Here is a 17,141-nt window from a genome sequence, read left to right as displayed (position 1 = left end):
ACAAATTGAGCAATGCAAGTGGGCTGTCCATTAGCATATTACTTATGAAGTATGTTGAAAATGTTAGAGATTGTTGTCAGTGCAGGGCGAGCTAAAGCCCAGAGAAAGTTACAATGTAGATATGTATACAGAGAGTTTAAAGCATCTTAGTTACCCAGATAGGCTCAAGGAACTATACTTTGGAGAAGTATAGACTTAGGGGTGATTTGATCGAGGTTTATAAGATAATGAAGGGATTAGAGCATGTCTGTGTAGACCAATTATTTCAACAGAATAGGTTGGGGAGGAGCAGGTTCTTGTAAGTTATGGAAGGGCAGAACCAGGTTATACGTCAGGAAGTTCTTCTTTTCCCAGAGAACAGTGGACCTGTGGAACAGTTTGCTGGCTCATGTGGTGAAAGCTGATTCGCTGAATTACTTCAAGCGAGAGTGGGAGCCGTTTCTGGCTGGGGTGGAGAGCACCTCGTACAAGAGGTAACATTAATCAGGGCCGGGATGGTCTCCTTGACTAGTTTCAATTGCCTAAGGGGGGTTGGAGAGGAATTTTCCAGATTTTTTCCCCCTAATTGGTCTGGGTTTTTATGTGGTTTTTCACCTCTCCCAGGAGATTACGTGATGGAGTGGGGAGTGTCTGTATTGTGATGCATAAGGCACCATAACTATGGGACAGGCTAGATGGATCAGTAGGTCTTTTCCTGTCTGTCATTTTTCGTATGCTCATACACGTTGTGTAGACATCATTCCTAATTGAGGCAATAATGTTTTTGGAACAGTATGGCTGCATCTTGGATGTCCGTCAAAGGGACAGGGAGAAAGATGTGGTGCTGTGCGGCTGCATGGAGAAGCCACTGGAGGGTGGTTCACTCCAAAAGTTGCAGCAGTCTAGGGCATTGGCCTCTTTATAAGAATGCAAATGTCAAGAATTTTAAATGCATAATTCTGGGGTTAGCATGCATCAAATCTCATTGTAGAGTTTCACCTGAAATTTGACAATACCTTCAACAAGTATATATAGTTAGGAGGAACTTACCAACCCCATGTAATAATTAGCAAGTTCTTGATGACATCTAAGGATAAACTTTAATTTTAGTAAAAATTAATCACTAGAATATCGGGCATTGTGACCCCCGCAGCCAGTTCTCCAATTCACACTCCTGTCAAGTGAAGTTCCACACAGGAAGCATAAGCTCACAAAATTGAATTTATTATGTTTGGTGGTCAATTATTTATTCTACACTTTTGCAAGAACATTTCTCGTTATTTCTGAACCAGATGCAGAAATACAAGACCAGAGCATTCTAGCATGACAAATACTGAGGGAATTCCCTTGATTATGAGCAGGGAAACCCATAAGAATGGTTCTAAGGATAAATTATTAGAAACCAACACATGTACTTCAATGTGTTATAAAGGAGCCATTATTTTAAACAATTGAGACAAATACAGTAGTCATTTTAATTAAATCTTGATAAAGAAAAATAGAATATTTTTCTTTTCTTACTAGGACTCTTTATATATTGCTAAACAAAATACAATACTTTCACTGGCATTGCTTTGAAGTTTGCCCAACCTGTCATTTATTTTAACGGGATGCAGGTGACAGCAAGCGTGGAACTGGTGACATACTGAGTTCCTCCCGTATCGATCTTTAAACATTCATCATACTGTTAGTTTTATATCCATAGATATATCCAAAATCATTTTGAGAAGACTAAGAGTAAACCACAATATTCACTGAAGAATGCTCCCAGTGTATAAAATCAATTTTTCCTTCCTCCCCCAATTTTAATCACTATAACCATCTTTTCCTAAGGGTAATGACTTACACTGACACAAGGTTCTATGGGCTGCAGTAATCCTTTAGTACATCACTTAAATACTATTCTCCATGTGTGAACTTACACTAGCAAACGAGTCAGTTAACCACAGGAGCCATCAAAGCTGATTGAGTCATCATCCAATGCTCATGTGCACATTCACCAAATAGAAATTAGAAGCAAGCATCTTGGCCAATAATATAATATCCCCTCTCCCACCGCAGTGATGTCAATTCAAATTGTAGAACTTTCACTGTAACATCATACAGTCCAGGATCAAACCTGGTAAAAATACCATATGATGTGAAGACCAGGGAGTGTTCTAGATTCAATCCTTCAGCTGAGCAGTAATGGTGTGGAAGCTGCTACAGGTAGCCTCAAAGTTCCTGAGCTAGGGAGGGGGAAATACATCAGCTGAATTTATCTCTCCTGATTGTTATCTATTGACCCCTATTAGTGTCCTAAGTGTGTGAATATTAGTGAAAAATAGGATTGGGCTCATCCATAATAGTCTGTTACAAATTCAGGTCTTACCTTACGTATTCCCTCAGGTACAGCGGTGCTGATTATTTGCACAAGTGTTCTGAGCATCGTGCATTTAGGAGTGGGCCCATGCTGCCCAATGCCTAACCATATGATAAGAGTAATCCAGGAGTGGAACAATAGAAACCCCTTATCATCTGAACTGGATATTGTGTCTTTTGCATCTCTTCAATCTTTTCTAAGGCAGACTGAGAAATCACTTGGTAAAATAAGGCCAAATACGAATCATTAAGCTGCTTTATATCATAGTCAGCAAATGAACGTACAGAGCAACAGTTGTCATTGGATTCATTGTAATCAGTACAAGTTGTCTTCACGTAATAATATAAAATAATGAGCCCACTACGCTTTCCCACCTCACCTTGCTTGACATAAACTAAATAACTTCTGCATTATTACCTTCCGAGTTTGGTGACAGCTCACTGTTTAAAAAAAAGACTGTCAGTATGTGTTTCTTCCAATTTCTTATCTCCCTGTGTCCACAACCAGAAGGGAGGGTTATGCTTTTGCTTTCCAATACAATTAGTGTGAAGTATTTGTCGATTACTGACCCAAGCTAAGGAATTGCTTATTGTTTTCTGTCTTTGGGAAACAACTTCACTGCTGAATTCATTAGCATTTTAACTATCTTTCATCTCAGTGCTTTTTTAAAAAACTTGTGTGAATACACTTTACTTTTAAACCAAACATCTAAATGTAACTCTTTTCCAAATTTTTTCTCTAAGTGATCTTTAAAATCGTGATGTGGAGATGCCGGTGATGGACTGGGGTTGACAATTGTAAACAATTTTACAACACCAAGTTATAGTCCAGCAATTTTATTTTAAATTCACAAGCTTTCGGAGGCTTCCTCCTTCCTCAGGTAAATGTTCAGGAGCTCCTTGATGCCTACGCATTTATACATATAGAACAATACATGGTGTTTACAGAATGCCCCTGCAACTGCCCGTGGCACCTCTCTGTCTGAACACGGTGATTGCCTTGGCAACGGGCAGTTGCAGGGGCATTCTGTAAACACCATGTATTGTTCTATATGTATAAATGCGTAGGCTTCGAGGAGCTCCTGAACATTTACCTGAGGAAGGAGGAAGCCTCCGAAAGCTTGTGAATTTAAAATAAAATTGCTGGACTATAACTTGGTGTTGTAAAATTGTTTACAATCTTTAAAATCCTTAAACGTGACACAGCCCCCACAACTAAGAAACCAGTTGACACTCACAGTCTAGGCTCATGAATAAAGAATGAGACCTGGGCTGTAGGACCTGGAGAGCAGCCAAAACCCATAGAATTGAATCACCACCTCAGGAGACCAGAGGTAACAGAATTGTTAACATCAGCAAATGTTTGGAATGACATTTATGATCAGCAATAGTTATACAGATTACAAAATTATTTAAACATTTGAAGCTGTATTTATTTTAAATGACATATTTTTAAATGACAATTTATTGCAGTATAAAACCAAAACGTGCACTTGCCACTCGACACGAGTGACACTTGGCAGGTCAGGTGCTTCTAAAAGCAGAAAATTGATGGAGAGGAAAACGCTCACTTGCATAATGCAATAAATAACTGACAGCAGGCCGACTGCTAATGTACAGCAATTACAATCTTGTACAGTCCTTCAAGAAGTTTAGCACATTGAAAACAGAGACACCCATTTAGTAAACAGTTTTTGTTCTCAGCACAGAGCCAAGGGGAGGGTGGTAGAAAAAAATTAGTTAAATCGTTTTAGAATGAGACTTAAAAAAAGGTTTACTTGTGAACAAAACATTCTCCTTGCAGTTGTGACATGGGTAAGCCCAGTTGGACCTTTCACAACTGGAGGCTGTCCTTACTCCATTTTCAGAAGGATTGTACCACTCTAGTTGGCCCATGCTCCATGTTTGGACTATACAACAATATAGTTTGACAATGAAACTTTGACAGTCTTACTCCAGAACATTAGCAGAAAATTATCTTAAGTCCACATCCTGGGTCTCAAAAATTCTATTAAATATGAAAATGACGCAGAATTTCCAGTTGTATTAGTCCAATGTGATTTTCTAAATTTCAGCTACAACCAACCACATTCAGTCAACACGTAGAAGTGAGAAGCTGGTGAGAACAACACAGACAGGCCTGGCTGCTGCCTGCATCGGAAGCACCAGGCGCGGGTTAATCACACACTATGGACTCGATTTTAGGGTCGGGTTTCCTGCGGGTTTCCAGCGGGGGGGCCCCGAAAATCCCGATATGAGGTCATGTGACCGGATCGCGCCGCGATCCCGACCACTTCCGGGTTCCCCGATGACGTGCGGGGCTGCGTGCGTGGCCCCCGCTGGTGGGAATCCTGCAGGCAATTAAAGCCAGCGGGGTTCCACTTGAGAGTACTTACCTTGCTTGTTGAGGTCAGTTAATGAGCTGAATCAGCTGCCAAAAGAGGAAGTGTGGGATTTTACCTTCATCGCAGATTGTTTCACACACTGGGGGAAACAGTCTGTCTCCAACCAGGCGTGTTGCAGCCAGCAGCCTGTGGCAGCTGCCAAGGTGCACTCCACGAGGGAGAGCCCTCACCCACGCAGGAGGCCACCGCGTCACATAGGGCAACCCCTGCCCCCCACCACGCCAGAGGAGAGACCGACACGAAACCGCAGCCCCAGTCCGAGGAACCACCCACCTACCCTGCACAACCCCTCAGACCAACACCTGCCAGATGGGTGGTGCGTGGACACCCTCGGAGGACGAACAGCATGACCAGCCCCAGTAGCCTCGCAGTCCACGCGGTCCGCCGCAGAGACGTGGAGCCCCCAACACGGTGTTGTTGCACGCCCACCTGCACAGCAGGAGGGAGGGCTACCGCAGAGAGAGACGCATCGCAGAGGGCACTACCCTCGCCACATGGTCCACAGACCGAGGCGAAGCTCCCCGGACCTCTCCGAGCAGCAGTGCACACGGAGGCGCAGATTCGCTCGACATGTAGTCATGGAGATCTGCAGGCTCTTTCATGCCGAGCTGCTCCTGGCTGGCCCCAGCACCAAGTGCTTACCTGTCGCTGCCAAAGTCACCACTGCCCTCCACAACTTCTCCTCCGCATCCTTCCAGGGTGCAGCCGGCTACACCGCCGATGTCTCTCAGTGGTCTGCGCGGAAGAGCCCTGCAAATACACCTGCACCTACTCTGCAGTAACACGATGGGTGGCATCAGTGGTGGGTCCTCATAGTGATACCCAGGAGCGGGCATTATTGGACACAACAGACAGGATGCGCGGAGACATGGCAGTGGTGGTGCCAATATAATGTGTGCTGTTTGTAGCTCTGAAATTCAATATAGGTAACACCCATGGCAAACCCTCCGACACCCTTGTGCACCCCCTTCATGCTCACGAAACATTTGCCTTACGCTGCCTACTGCACATATGTGATGCATGCCCTGTGGCTGCAGCACAGGTGGTGGCAGGTTGAGTGAGGCTGGCCGTGAGGGAGATGCACGAGAGGGTGAGTATGGGATAGAGCCATGAGATTGTATGAGGATTGGGTCGCGTGTTAGTGGCAGGATGAGTACTGGCGAGGTGAGTAGGTGGAGGTAAGATGAGGATGGGGTTTGAGTGGGTATGAGGGGTGATGTGACAGAGTAGTGTTGGCGGTGCCAAAGGAGATGTGGGGTTGGGGCAGTGTTGTGGCAGATGGAGTGTAGGGGAAAGACTTTGTGATCTCACTGTGGCTGACCTACTGAGGTCATTGCAGCGCCTCCTGCACTGTATGCAGGTGGGCGATATGTTGGTTGCGCAGGTGACCCCCTCTGCCACCTCGGGCCAGGCCTTCTTGGTGGCAGAGGCTGGCTGCTTCCTCCCACCCGCCGGGTGGAAGATCTCTGTCTTCGCCCTCCTCCTCACCCCATCTGATGATACCTGGGGTGAGGCATCATTAAACTGGGAGCAGCCTTCCCCCTGGGCTGCTCCATGCTGAAATTTGTTCCATTGGTTGCAGCATCTGTCAGTGGAGGACTGCCCCTTTAACTAGAGAGCCTCCAGCTGACAGATCGTACTGCGCATGCGCAGCCCGCCCGACGCGCAGGCCAGCAGCGTGGACCCCGGAGGAGCAGGTAATTGATTCCTATTAGTGAATTGCCTGCCACGATCGCACGGGCAACCCACTAATTTCACCGAGCATGTTGGCCACGCTCCCGAAACCCAACCCGCCGGAAACCCGCAGGCCTGGTAACATCGAGCCCTATGATGCCCGCGCCCGGATTCGGGGGTTAACCAATTTAACCCCCGTAGATTAATTCTGTTTATTAAGATGTGTTAAAAGTTGCACGGTCCAATGAAGTCTTAACATTCATTCTTTAAAGCTGTTTCTTTCCTGAACAAATGCAATAAATGACAAAAATTAATATTGAATACATAGGCAAGAGTGTCTTAAATACTGGAAAGGTTTGTATTGTAATCAAGGGCCCCGCATTTGAAAAGCATTCATAGAACATTGTTTTGTTTTAATAAAACCAATGAAATACTAAAATGTTCATCCCTTATTAATTAATAAGATAGATATTTAAGATCTCTGCAATAGAAGTGTAAATTACTTAGATTTCCTTAGTATTAGGAGCTAAAGATCAAAGAGAGAGAGATTATAAAATGTTTTTTTGGGGGGGTGTGAGGCGGTGGGTGGTGTAGACTCAGTAACTTTTATCAGAGACAACATGAGGAATGACTTATCCCACGTGGATGAAACAAGATCTGTGCCTATGATCTCAGGCCTTTCATTGCAGCTTCCTGTTGTAAATTAGTTAAGTCTTGGGCCACATTATAGACAATTTAAACAGCTTATATCGACATAAGAAGTGTAAACAATTTTACAACACCAAGTTATAGTCCAGCAATTTTATTTTAAATTCACAAGCTTTCGGAGGCTACCTCCTTCCTCAGGTGAACGATGTGGAAATGAAATCCTCGAAATGAAGTCGCATTTATAATTCACAGAACAATGCTTGGTGATTACAGACAGTTTTTTCAACTGCCCGTTGTCAAGGCAATCAGTGTGCAGACAGACAGGTGTTACCTGCCAGGTCTCAGAATATACAAATCACCAAAAAAAACAACAAACAAAAAAAAACAGAGATAGAGAGGTAGAAACATAGAAAAGACAGCAACTGACCCGTTATATTAAAAACAGATAACATTTGTTCGCTGGTGGGGTAACGTGTAGCGTGACATGAACCCAAGATCCCGGTTGAGACCGTCCTCATGGGTGCGGAACTTGGCTATCAATTTCTGCTCGACGATTTTGCGTTGTCGTGTGTCTCGAAGGCCGCCTTGGAGTACGCTTACCCGAAGGTCGGTGGCTGAATGTCCTTGACTGCTGAAGTGTTCCCCGACTGGGAGGGAACCCTCCTGTTTGGCGATTGTTGCGCGGTGTCCGTTCATCCATTGTCGCAGTGTCTGCATGGTCTCGCCAATGTACCATGCTCTGGGGCATCCTTTCCTGCAACGTATGAGGTAGACAACGTTGGCCGAGTCACAGGAGTATGAACCATGCACCTGGTGGGTGGTGTCCTCTCGTGTGATGGTGGTATCTGTGTCGATGATCTGGCATGTCTTGCAGAGGTTACCGCGGCAGGGTTGTGTGGTGTCGTGGACGCTGTTCTCTTGAAAGCTAGGTAATTTGCTGCGAACGATGGTCTGTTTGAGGTTGGGTGGCTGTTTAAAGGCGAGTAGTGGAGGTGTGGGGATGGCCATAGCGAGGTGTTCGTCGTCATTGATGACATGTTGAAGGCTGCGGAGAACATGGCGTAGTTTCTCCGCTCCGGGGAAGTACTGGACGACAAAGGGTACTCTGTTGGTTGCGTCCCGTGTTAGTCTCCTGAGGAGGTCTATGCGATTTTTTGCTGTGGCCCGTCGGAACTGTCGATCGATGAGTCGAGCGTCATATCCCATTCTTACTAGGGCGTCTTTCAGCGTCTGTAGGTGTCCATCGCGTTCCTCCTCGTCTGAGCAGACCCTGTGTATTCGCAGGGCCTGTCCATAGGGGATGGCCTCTTTGACCTCTGGAAAAGTGGAGCATCGTGAGGTTGTCCGTGGGCTTGCGGTAGAGTGAGGCGCTGAGGTGCCCGTCTTTGATGGAGATTCGTGTGTCCAAGAAAGAAACTGATTCTGAGGAGTAGTCCATGGTGAGCTTGATGGTGGGATGGAACTTGTTGATGTTATCGTGTAGTCTTTTCAGTGATTCTTCGCCGTGGGTCAGTAGAAAGAAAATGTCGTCGATGTATCTGGTGTATAGTGTTGGTTGGAGGTCTTGTGCAGTGAAGAAGTCCTGCTCGAACTTGTGCATGAAAATGTTGGCGTATTGGGGTGCGAATTTGGTCCCCATGGCTGTTCCGTGTGTTTGGGTAAAGAACTGGTTATTGAAGGTGAAGACATTGTGATCCAGGATGAAGCGGATGAGTTGTAGGATGGCGTCCGGAGATTGGCTGTTGTTGGTGTTGAGTATTGATGCTGTCGCAGCGATGCCGTCATCGTGGGGGATACTGGTGTAGAGTGCCGAGACGTCCATCGTGGTGAGAAGTGTTCCTGGTTCAACTGGTCCGTGGGTACTGAGTTTTTGTAGGAAGTCTGTAGTGTCGCGACAGAAGCTGGGGGTTCCCTGTACGATGGGTTTCAGGATGCCCTCGATGTATCCAGAGAGGTTCTCACACAGGATTCCGTTGCCTGATACGATAGGACGTCCGGGTGTGTTGGCTTTGTGTATCTTTGGGAGGCAGTAGAAGTCTCCCACGCGGGGAGTACGTGGGATGAGAGTGCGTAGGATGCTTTGAAGGTCTGGATCCAAGGCGGCCTTCGAGACACACGACAACGCAAAATCATCGAGCAGAAATTGATAGCCAAGTTCCGCACCCATGAGGACGGCCTCAACCGGGATCTTGGGTTCATGTCACGCTACACGTTACCCCACCAGCGAACAAATGTTATCTGTTTTTAATATAACGGGTCAGTTGCTGTCTTTTCTATGTTTCTACCTCTCTATCTCTGTTTTTTTTTGTTTGTTGTTTTTTTTGGTGATTTGTATATTCTGAGACCTGGCAGGTAACATCTGTCTGTCTGCACACTGATTGCCTTGGCAACGGGCAGTTGAAAAAACTGTCTGTAATCACCAAGAATTGTTCTGTGAATTATAAATGCGACTTCATTTCGAGGATTTCATTTCCACATCGTTCACCTGAGGAAGGAGGTAGCCTCCGAAAGCTTGTAAATTTAAAATAAAATTGCTGGACTATAACTTGGTGTTGTAAAATTGTTTACAATTGTCAACCCCAGTCCATCACCGGCATCTCCACATCATACATAAGAAGTGGGTGAGGTGCTAGTGAACAGAACTTCAAAGTAACCACAATGATGCAAATTAATTACTTGTTGGAAAAGGTAGTAACAAACCGTTGAGGTGTGGAACAAGTTTAAGCAGTTTCAATGAGGGAAACTGATAGCCAGATTAAAACTGTAACATCTACTTATATTGGATAGAATAGAGAATCCAGTGTTGATCTGCAGATCATGATTATTTTATTTTCATTATTGTAATAAAGTAATGAATTATTATAAGGTTTTTATTTTGTGGTTTGTTCACCTAAGACCTGTTAAACCAGTTGGCCACTGATTTTAAATAACCTTGCAGCTATTATGTAAAAGACTGTGGATACCTCAACATTATGTTGGAATCACTGATAAAGGTTGTTACATGAACACTCTCAACCAATATGGAATACAAGTCCACAGGGAGAGGATAGCTTATATGGGTGGCACTCCTGTTATATCCTGTTTGATTCCCATGTCCTTAAACATTCATAGCAACCTTGTTGGTAATTTCTAAGTTCGGAAAGCAAATTTCAAACATGAAGCACACAGAAATCTGTCACTGTCTTTAACTCTTTGAACCCCTTAGCTGATTACACTTAAAGTTTGCATTTCTAACAATATGAATGTAAATTCAGTACAAATCTGCACTTCTGGATTCAGGAGTGGCCTAACATCAAAACAAATAGAAGAGGAAGTCTCATTCTGCTTTGCTTTGGAGTCAGTTTGGGCCTTGACATTTGATTAGACTGCACGGGGGGAAATTTCTGTGGAGTTCTCCCAATCTTCTGCTGTAAATTCAACAGAACTCTACAGAAACAATATAAACAACTGTTTTTAACTGTTTACACTGTTACTCCAGTGATTCCACCAATCTTTCTTCAGAGAACCTCACAGAAATTCCAGGCACTCAAATTTAGTGTTAGAGCAAAGTCAAAACAGTTACTCACCTTACAGAGTGAATAAATTGTTTAATGACCATCTAGGCAATGCACTTTTGCAATACAAATTCTGTAATCAGTTTCCTCCTGGAGTTTTGAGGAAGCTGTGCTTGCTTTCATTTGGCCACAGGGAACACAATCATAAAATCCACCTACTCCTCATCAAGTAGTATGAATCAGCTGTCGCTTTAGAAATCTTATGGTACACTTTTACTGTAATTTTAATGTTGTTATAAAATTGCAGCACAACTCTGACTCCAGAGAAAACAGTGTGAGATCCCCTTGGATCCCTAGGCATTTTTGAAGTTTTCTGGAATTGCTTTAAATGTTTATAAGGTGCAGTTGCTTTCACCTACACTCCCTAAACAGTTACCTTTCAACTGCTGAAAAACGCCTGTGCTCCTATCATTTCCACTACCACATCCCACCTGCCACTCCCCACTACTCCCTCCGTTTCCCATTCACCCCTCACTCTCATGGCATCCCTGACCCTTACCCCATTGTACTATCCCTTCAAGCTCTACCACTCACTTCCCTACTGCCTTTCCCCTCATTCCTCCAAGCCCTCACCACCCCATTCCCTCACTGCTCACCCCCCATTATCTCTCTGCTTATCTCCTATTTCTCACTCTCATCAGCAGTATTTCCCATCCCCTCTAATCTCTTGTCCTCCTCAGCCTCCATTTTCAGTGTGAATGGGGGGTAGGCAGACGAAAATTGCTGCCCATAGATTAAAAAAAAGCAATGAAGATGAAAACGCACCAAAGCTGAATTAAAGACTACTTTGTAATTGTAAGGAATGGGAAGGTGAAATTTTTAGGACAAGATCTCTAATAAAACACTACTACAAAGTTAATTGTCATTTTGGAACAAGTCATTTATCTACTTGAATGATAATTTTTGTAAAAAGACTGGATTTATAAGTGTAGCTCCAAAAGGATTAATATTATGGGAATACTGTTGTTTGCATTGATTCAGGGAACTATGAATATATCTGTGAAACAAAAATCCTATTGCCTCCTTTAAAATTTATGATTGAGAATCTGAAATATATGGCAATATTTTTAGAAAGGGGATGTAGGGTTAAGTAATATGTTATGTATGTGTAATGTAAATAAAGGCTAGCAGAAGGAGTCTGAGTCACTGTAATGATAAAGTGGCTCTAATCTGTTTTAAGCTGCTGTGTAGCTGTAACATTTTCAAGGTCTCACTAGAAATGAGTAAGCTCTAAAGTGATGGGCTGAGAACTTCCAGAGGTTCTCCCAATCTATTGCCATAACCTCAGTGGAAACCCTGAAGCAACGACGTAAACGCCCATTTTTTGCCATTTCTCCAAAGTTACACCTTTCTGTGCCAAAGTTACGGCAGAAGTTCGGGAGAACTTCCACGGAAATTCCATGCGATGTTCTGGAGATCTGTGGCATTTAAATCCATTCGAAAATAATACTCATAATACATCTGCAGGCTAAGGCAATGATGTTTAAAAGGATCTTGTTAGATTTGTTCTCATCATATCAAATAATTGTATTTGCAAACATGCTTTGAACAGTACGTTCTCTGGGGTTTTTTATTATGTGGAGTGTTAGTAAGTACAACAACAGCACCAACACAAAACCACATTACTATAAACTACATAAACAATGATCGGAAGACATTCTCTCACTGTTTAGGGTGTGGTTTCAAGGGTTCCTCACTCAGGTTAGAACTGAATTACTAGCTCGGAACTTTAATCCCCATTTCCTTCCTTTGCCATATCGTTTTGCTCCTCAGAAGCCCTCATTCATTCTTATCTAACCTCCCCTATCCATTACTGCTACTTGGCCACCTACCATAAAGTGCACTCCTTAATTACAACTCAATGCTTAGCTACAGTTATGATGATTAAAAATTATTATTTTCAAAGAGTAGGTTCTATTTCAGTCAAATCTAAACAATTTGAAAACTGTACCTTGACCCAGTTCACATTGCCCTTGATTTGTTAGAAGAGCCATAACAATTTCTAGTGCACAACTAAATAGAACACTGTTATTTCATAAAATAATAGCCAAACATTAGTGCCTTGTAATGTGATAATTAACTGCAGTGAAAGAAAGTACAGATGAGAACTAACTGCAGCTGACACCATGTGGTTCTGTAGGACTTGTCCCAGGAAAGGTCTGAAAGTGAACCCATAGAATTAACATATCACACAATGCACAATGCAAGCTCTATGACTCAAGCCTGCAGAACTTGTGACTTGTCAGCATTTCATAACTACAATAAACCTGTTGTGTAATAGATGCAGAATACATTATATAAAATGACATAGTTAACCAAGAAATGCACTGCTTGGATTGTAATTCTTGTACATTACTATAGATGTAAAAATAACTAGTTTGAAGTAGTTGCATATTGGAGGATTAAATCATTTGTTGTAAAAATAAACACTACATTTTATTGTACAAAATATAATAAGGATATAAAGTAATATATATTTTCAAAGAAAGTGTCATTATTTAAAACACGACAAAAGTAATTTGCTGAACAGCTGGGTTAGAATTTGCTGGGTTAGAATTTCTTGTAAATGTTTAGTTGCCGGCATATTCCAATGTAGAAGTATTAGAGCAAGAAGCATTAATTTTCAAAGTTTGACTCCACATTTGGATCTTAAGCACGATGTTGTGATTTGTCTGTGAACAACTAGCCTCAACAAAGTGTTCAAAGCTACAAAGGGGGCTGCACATATTTTTTTATATGTTCACCGCATTAGAAGTAATTAGTAATTAGAAAACTGCTGCAAATGTGGCATGGATGGTTGGAGAAAATTATTTAATTTTGTAACCAAAGGGTTAAGAATTTATTATGCTACGTGTAACACACAACCTATAATATATTAAAATTGATGAGTGGGTCATAATATTCCATTTCAAAATGCATTGAACAGTCTTACCTATGGGAAATCTAATTTTAAATATGTCAACATTTAAGTGTAGTCCCCATTATACCTGTAGGTGGCAGTGTGAGAGTATTTTTCAATTGGTTGCTAAAGCAACAGCTACAACAAGGTACATTCAGAGTTGATGACCCCCCAAAAATGTTTGAGCTTGTGTACAGTTCTAGGCTCTGGCCTGTGAGAGCTGGTGTGGAGCACAAAACATTTTGAAGCTTCATTAAGGTAGCCAGCAGCATATTAGTATAGGTAAGAGGAGGTGAGTAAAAACATGTAAAATTTGCTGTGTTTTTAAAAAAAATTGTTGCTTCCTTACAGACCCTCTATGACCGTAGCTCACTAGTTCACTAATCATTTTCTCCTGTTTATTTCAGGAAAAATCATCATCCTGCGATGATCGCAATCCTAATGAGGCCAATTAAAGCCTCTTCCGGGTTTCGTGACAGGAGCCGCATATCCGAGGTTGGGGGGCGTGGGGGGGGGTGAGAAAGAGAGGGAGAGAGGGAGAGCTCATCGGCTGTTGGGAGATTGTGGGGGGGGGGGGTGGAAGACAAAGATCGGGGGGGGGGGGGGAAGACATCGGACATCGGGGGGGTGAAGGTAACATCGGGCATTGGGGTGGGGGGGCTGCAGGTGACATCAGGCATCGGAGTGGGGGGGGGCTGCAGGTGACATCAGGCATCGGAGTGGGGGGGGGGCTGCAGGTGACATCAGACATCGGAGTGGGGAGGGGGCTGCAGGTGACATCAGACATCGGAGTGGGGGGGGGCTGCAGGTGACATCAGACATCGGAGTGGGGGGGGGCTGCAGGTGACATCAGACATCGGAGTGGGGGGGGGCTGCAGGTGACATCAGACATCGGAGTGGGGGGGGGGGGGGGGCTGCAGGTGACATCATTTGTAAGGTATGTTTATTTTTTTTCAATGTGAAATGTAATTTTATTTAATTTATTTCGTCTATTTTTCACTGATCCGGCCCTGGTTTCATCAGGCGTGAATCTGAAGCCTTGGGAAAGCCGGCCAGGTAAAGTCAAAATCTTTCTAACTGTGCAAAGGGCAAAAAATAAACAAGCTTGAGTACCTCGGTACATTTGCTGCTTTAAATATCGTCCCGCCGGCTTTAATTGCTGACGCGACTTCTGGGTTCGGGAACGGCACGCGCACCCAGATGAATCTGGGTTGTGCGCGTTCTTCAGCGGATTGGAGCTGGGAATCCTGCCCACTCCAAAAAAATTTCTTTCCGCCCCCAATGCACCCGGACTTTCATTTTAAAATTGATCCCCATGTCTCAATTGGAAAATCTTTTCCTTACTGGGCAATCAGCTTCCCGCTCTTCCAACCCACCACCGACTCTATGTCCCCTTTGTCATCAACAACCCATGGTCAGCACCTCAATGTGACATTTTTCCACCCATCTTCATGTCTGATTCTATCGGCCATGGACCCCATTGCTCTCCCTTTTGTTAGCCGCTTCGTCTGCATGTAAACGTAAACCCCCTCTCTGTATCTGGTCACCTCCTCCGTCCTCCACAAATGAGGACCCACCAAGCACACTTAGTAGCACTGACTCATCCACCAGCATCCTGCCCCATTCCTACCCCCCAGTTGAGAAAATTCTTCCACCCTAGTGAAAGGATTTTGCCCACCCCCAATGAACAGCATTCCAGCCTGCATTCCCCACCTCCCCCCCCCCCTCAAATGAGCAGCATGTTGGCTCCCCCAAGACTGAGAACTCTTTCTCGCCCTCCCCCACTGCGTATCATTTGGACTGCAGCCCTCTGAGCACCATATTCAGCTGTCACCTCATTGAACAGCCTTCTCTACTCCCCCCCCGACAGAGCAGGGGAATTGCCGCTGACAGCCCCCCCCGACCCCACCATACCCCACTGAGAAGAGAAAATGTTTGCTTCCTTATCTTCTTCCTCTCTTCCCTCTGTCCCCCCATCTACCCCTCTTCATCTTCTTTCCCATCGTCCTCCTCATCCTTCCCTCTCTCCCTGTCTGCACCCTTCTCCTACCCACCCCCTCATCCCCCTTTCCCCATTTTCCTCCTCTCTTTCTTCCTCACTGTCCCCATTAACCTCTCCCACTGCCCCCTCTCCTCCACCTCCCCTTGTCCCTTCTAACAACACTTGACCCGAATACTGCATTTGATCTGCACTCCTAATGGGCAACGCCAGAGAATATTGACTAGTTTAAAAAAATACAAAGTAGCAGATCTATAAATCGTAATCATGCTTTTTATATGACTGTTTTCTCATGTTATTTGTTCTTTTGCTGAGCTGGATAAAGAAATTGTGCAAAGTCCTTTTTGCTCTAAACTCCTTTTCCAGCCAAGTACCTCACTGACACATCATTAGATAAATAAAATCTCCCTCCCCAACCATCATTATCACCGCGCATATGTCCTGGCCAGCACCTACCTCTGTGAATGGAATACTCCATTCCTGTTAACTGGCTGGGAGTACTAAAGAAGGGCTTTAGAATTCAGAGGAGATTTTCCAACCTCCTTAACACTGACCAGAGAGTAGGAATGGGGATTCCATTTACAAAATAGGTAGTGGCCAAGAGGCACATGATGGCTGGAAGTAGGTGGGACCCTACAAGTAGGGTGAATGCAGATAGGAGTCTCTGTAATGGGTGTGGTGGGGAATTTCCCAGATTTGGCTACTTTTTCCCCCCCAGTTTTCTCCCCTCCTCACTTGCTGGGATACAGTTTCACATGTGCCAACAGCCTTCCAGTCCTTTAGTCCAAGTGGTCACCATTGACTCAGTAGGTCACTGAGTAGCAGTCAGGAGTAAGAATCCTGCCTCGTCCAGCAACACAGAGAACAAAAGAAAGACCTGCTTTTATATAGCGCCTTTCATGATCTCAGGATGTCCCAAACCGATTTACAGCCAATGAAGTATTTTTGATCGTGTAATCACTGTTGTAATGTAGGAAGCGTGGCACCTCTGACAGTGCAGGACTCTCTTAGTGCTCAAGTCTCTGGAGTGGGACTTGAATCCATGACCTTCTGACTCAGAGGTGAGAGTGCTACCACTGAGCCACAGAGGCCAATAGTAATGCCCTCACCACTAGCTAAGTCAGCACAGACTGGAACATTCCTGATCTGTTCAATTCAGTACCACATGGTACAATACCATTTACCCATTGAGCTATCAGAGGAGTCAAACTAAGCTGTTGTGAAAAACTACATTTTCTGGCATGGATTGTGAGCAGCGCAAACAATGCAAGATCCCAAAAATGGACTGCATGTGACATATATAATTTGTAGCTTGCAGAATGTGAACTATAAACTAAAAAGTAATAGATTTAAATGTAATTTATTATTATTAGGATTCTATATGCGTGGGACTTTTGAAAAATATAAAATAAGGGAAAACCTCAGTGATCCCTTTTACCATAACTGTAAGGTTTCTGACTTTCAGCTGGAGTTTTAAAAACACCGCAAATTTAAAGTAACAGAAGCGGTTTAAGACAATAAATTGGTTAAAATGATTCTTCAAAACGCATCTATTTTCACATTTAGCGAGACAGTGCGGGTGCTACACCAGTCATTTTTGCTTAAATATATCCAGGAAAATA

At 43.9% G+C, this 17,141-nt stretch overlaps 1 protein-coding gene across 5 annotated transcripts in view; it reads right to left on the bottom strand.

The window, feature by feature from the left end:
• The window catches only part of bcas1 (brain enriched myelin associated protein 1), a 105,963-nt gene that overhangs the window by 52,492 nt on the left and 36,330 nt on the right, over positions 1 to 17,141 (bottom strand). The window lies entirely within an intron of this gene.

Source organism: Heptranchias perlo, chromosome 19 (genome assembly GCF_035084215.1).
Source record: "Heptranchias perlo isolate sHepPer1 chromosome 19, sHepPer1.hap1, whole genome shotgun sequence".
NCBI classification, from domain to species: Eukaryota; Metazoa; Chordata; class Chondrichthyes; order Hexanchiformes; family Hexanchidae; genus Heptranchias; species Heptranchias perlo.
Note: the sequence above shows the minus strand (reverse complement) of the source record. Positions and strands in the feature narration are given on the sequence as shown.